This window comes from Bos indicus, chromosome 15 (genome assembly GCF_029378745.1).
Source record: "Bos indicus isolate NIAB-ARS_2022 breed Sahiwal x Tharparkar chromosome 15, NIAB-ARS_B.indTharparkar_mat_pri_1.0, whole genome shotgun sequence".
NCBI classification, from domain to species: domain Eukaryota; kingdom Metazoa; phylum Chordata; class Mammalia; order Artiodactyla; family Bovidae; genus Bos; species Bos indicus.
Window position 1 is genome coordinate 81,667,825 of NC_091774.1, and position 4,806 is coordinate 81,672,630.

A 4,806-nucleotide genomic window follows, 5' to 3' on the forward strand; every position below is an offset into this window, starting at 1 on the left:
GGGGTTGTCACTGTAGCATAAAGCTACCTAATGCATGTTCTGGATATTAACCTAGGCAGGTCCCACCACCCGGTGGTGACCAGATGACCTCATACGTATTTTTACAGGTGAGTGAATTAGGTTAATTTTTATCAAGTCTCTTTACCATAATGTTCTAGTCCTGACCTTAATTGTAGGTGTGTACTAAAAACTTGGTTTATTAGTTAAAGGAATGTGATGCATAGGAAGAATTTAGTAAATATTTACTTTCTAGAAAGAGACACAAAAAGTAAAATATTTTCATGCTTAGTTTACTGGAAAGGATTTTTAAATTATCCATTTTTAGAATAAAATATCAAAATTGAACATGCTTATTAAAAAAGTTTTGTAAAATTTTTGAGAAAAATAGAAAAACCTCTTCTCACAGGCCACTATTCTAGTAAGACCATCATTTACCATCATTTGAATCACTGTGTGTTCCTCCGGGTTTTTCCTACTCCTTTTTATCACATTGTTGCAATCACGCTGTTCTGACCTCCTGTTTTCCATGTTATTATGTCTCTCCATCAACATGACATTTAGGGGTTTAGTTTTTTCCTTCTTTGAATATTTAGATTTCTCTCAAGTTTTTGTTTTCAAACATGATGCTGTGATAACCCTCTTTGTATAGTAAGATTGTCTGTATCTAGAATCACATCCTTAAGGGAGATCTGAAAAAAGTCTTTTGATGATCCCAAAAGCTCAGAGTGAGGCCAGCACAGTCCGGGTTCAGACTCTGTCTCGACGTCCCTGGTGGTACAGTGGGCCGGAGTCGGCCTGCTAATGGGGAGGACACAGGTTCGATTCCTGGTGTGGGAGGATTTCACAAGCCACAAAACAGCTGGGCCGGTGTGCCAAACTCCTGAGCCCGCTCTAGAGTCTGCGAGCTGTGGCTCCTGAGCGTGTGCTCCGCAGCAAGGGACGCGGCCACAGTGAGCAGCCTCTGCACCGCAGCAGAGTAGCCCCGAGCTCTGCAACCAGAGAGAGCCCTGCGCACAGCACGAAGACCCAGGAGAACAAACAAAAAATTGCCAAGAGGGAAGCATTAAAAAAATGTTGCCTTAGTTTAAGAGCGTGCCTTCCAGTCCTGCGTCCAGCCTCGAAGGATGTCAAGTTCATGTTCCTCATTTGTGTGAGTCTCTAAAACACATATACTCACCATATAGCATGTGCATTTATTGGTTTATTTTAAATATTTATTTTTATTTATTTGACTGTGCTAGGTCTTAGAGGATGAGGTGGTTGGATGGCATCTCTGATTCCATGGACATGAGTTTGCGCAAACTCGGACAGATGGTGAAGGACAGGGAAGCCTGGCGTGCTGTAGTCCATGAGGCCGCAGAGTTGGGCACGACTGAGCGACTGAACAACAAGGTCTTAGTTGGCATGTGGGATCTAGTTCCCTGACCAGGGATCAAACCCAGGCCCCCTGCATTGAGAGCACGGACTCTTAGCCACCGGACTACCAGAGAAGCCCCTATATGCATATTCAAAGATGTCCAGGCTAAATATAATTCTTTATAATTCTAAATACAATACTTACTCTGTCACGAATTGCTTCAGGTTATTAACTTGTGTTTACTGAGTGAAATCTCCTTCAATTGTAAAGTGAGATCATCCTTAGGATGGCTGCTCCACTGTGCAATGGCAAAGACTGAATATGATAATGGATGCAAAGCTGCTTTAGCAACACTCTGTATAAAGTATGGTATTTGCTGTTTGTTTCTTACTTCCTCCCCCTCCTTCCAAACCAGGCTGCTCCTGGCTGGGACGGTTCACAGTCTGATTGGGAAGACGCTATGCCTTCGTCTTGCCAACAAACAACCTCGCAGGGTTTAGCAGGAGCTTCCTCTGCAGGGCCTCCTTCACCTCCTTGTTGCGGAGGCTCTAGATGACGGGGGTGAGCATGGGGGTTATGAAGGTGCAGCAGACAGACACGACCTGGCCACTGGTATCGTCGGTGGATCCATGAGGCTGGATGTAGGTGAAATCACGGTGCTGTGGAAGGTGGCAATGGCCAGGAAGTGGGAGGCACACGTGGAGAGGGCCTTCTCCTTCCCAGCTGCCAAGCGCATCCTCCCAATGGCCACCAAGACCAGGCTGTAGGAGGTGAGGACGAGGGCAGCAGGTAGATAGGTAGCCAGGGCAGAGAAGATATAGAGGACCACTCCTGCCATGGCTGTGTTGGCACAGGCCCGGCAGAGAAGGGGTTGGATGTCACAGAAGTAGTGCAGTACCTGGTTGGGCCCACAGAAAGGCAGGGCAAAGACATTCCCAGTCTCGATAGCAGAATTAGCGCCACTGAAAGTGAGGAAGCAGCCACCAGCTGGAGACAGGTGCCCCTGGTCATGACGGAGCCATAGTGGAGAGGTCGGCAGGTGGCCGTGCAGCGGTCGCAGGCCATGGAAGCCAGCAGGAAGCTCTCAGCTGTGGCGTGTATCACAAAGAAGGTCATTTGGACCACGCAGCCCTTGAAGGGGATGGACCTGTCAGAGGCCAGAAAGTCGACCAGCAGCCTGGGTGTGACCACAGAGGAGTAGCAGATATCAAGGAAAGAGAGGATGCTGAGAAAGAAGTCCACGGGACTGTGGAGGCAGGACTCCATGAGGCTGAGCGCCACCATCCCCAGGTTTCCCACCACGGTCATGACATAGATGAGCAGCAAGCCTCCAGAGAGAAGCTTCTGGAGGTCTGGGTCATTGGAGAATCCCTGCAAGATGAGCCGGGTGACGGGGGTGTAGTTTCCAGCGGCAGGGCTAGTTCTCCAGGCGTCACCTGCAGAGGTGGCAACTGATCATCACTCAGACACTTACTACTTCCATAAGTTTGAGCAGCTCACTTAACCATTCTGAGACTCAGTTTCCCTAACTGTAGAACAGGTGATTTATTCTAACCTGTTTCACGAGGTTTCTTGTAAGGATTCAGTTGGATCCTACATGTAAATTATATAGCAGAACTAAATTTGTGTTGATAAGAATAATATTGCTGTTCCTTCTTCCTCCCCTCAATGTAATTACTGGCTCTACAAATAATTAATCTTTATTTTCTGTTTGCTTTCATGAGGAGAATTATAACTACCTTTGTGGGGAAAAGACTAGTTTTCTATCCCTAGACTACTTAAGGATAGTAGTAGTCTTCTTTTTTTTTTTAACAGATATTTTTGCTGAGTGTGTCCGCTTGTGCAAGGTACAGCGAGGAGGAACGCCAGGCTCGTGTAAGTCCTCTTCTGCAAGATGCGTGGGAGAGTCACGCTCTAGTGGACAGGACGTGAGCTGTGAAGGCAGACAGACCCGCGTCTTCATTTCAGCTCGCCTCTCACTGGCTGTGTCTCCTTGGATAAGCTGTCTTTGAGTCTTGTTTTTCTTACCTGTGAAATAGAGATCATGTATCTACTCAGGACTGCTCTGTGGCTTGGGTGAAAATGAATGAATGGAAAAGCTCTGACTGTCCGGAGCACAGTGAGTCATCAGGGAAGGTGAGGTGCCTTCCCCACTCTCTCGTGCCTGCTTCTACACAGGCAGGTCACAGGATGCAGCACTGAAAGGCAGGGTCCTGGCGGCGTGGCAGGATCCGGGCACACGGCTCAGCCTGGACGCTTCCGGCCCCGCATCCCTGCTTCTTCACCAGGGCCCTCGGCATTTTTCATATTCACTCTTCCCTTTCTACTTCTTGGTTGAAGGACTTAATTTTGCACAAATGAAGAGTCTCTGGTCCAGAATGAATATTAATGGTTTTCTTTTTCTCTCATAAGATGACAGCCAGATTCCTTTGATGCACACACACTCACACACACATACACCCACACACTCACACACACACTCACACACACGCACCCCCACACACACTCTCTCACACTCATACACAGACTCACATACACTCACACTCACACACATACACACACACACACACTCACACACACGCACCCACACATACACACTCTCACAGTCATACACAGACTCACATACACTCACATTCACACATACACTCACACAGACACACACACACCCACACACTCACACACACTCTTACACACACTGACACACACACACTGACACACACACACACTCATACACAGACTCACATACACTCACACTCACACACACATATACTCACACAAACACACACACACACATACTCACACACACACTCTTACATTGACACACACACACACACACACTCTTACACACACTGACACACACACACACGGAGTCGTTCAGCTCTGGGTTTAGGCTGAGCGCCTCCATCCTGCTTCCCAGTAAGTGAGGGCTCTGGTCCTCCTCTCCTGCTCCCCCTTTCTTACCATCTTCCCTGGTCCAGACAGACTAGGTTCCCTCCTCACCTACTCCTCCCGCCCGACTCCCAGAGGAACACGTGAGTCCTTCAGAGGCCCATCTACGATAATCCTCACTGACGACGGCCTTGACTGACAGCCTTGCAGACGGACCCGAGGCTCCCAGCTAGCGAAGAGCCTCCAGATGTCCTCCATGACGCCTGCGAAGTCCTGCCTCAACCCTGCCAGGGGCCTCCCCTCACCCAGCAGAATTCCCTCGTGTGTGCTGCTGCAAGCTGGAGGCTGAGTGTGACTCACACAGATGCATTTAGACTCGCTTATCCAGGCTTGGTCAACGTTTCCGAGACTTTCTTTCCCCCCTCCTGGGTTGTTTTGTTTCTCTATCACACTGTAACTTCTGAAAGCAGAGACTGTTCTAGGTTTTGTATCAAGAGAATAGCAAATATTTGAACAGTTACAGTTATGCAAGAATATTTGAACAATTGAGGTCGTTCAGC

General features: G+C 48.1%; 1 pseudogene; it reads right to left on the minus strand.

Annotated features, from left to right (window-relative positions):
* Nucleotides 1-310: 310 nt before the first annotated feature.
* On the minus strand, nt 311-4,504 carry LOC109569145 (olfactory receptor 8G17-like; annotated as a pseudogene).
* Between the last annotated feature and the right edge of the window lie 302 nt (nt 4,505-4,806).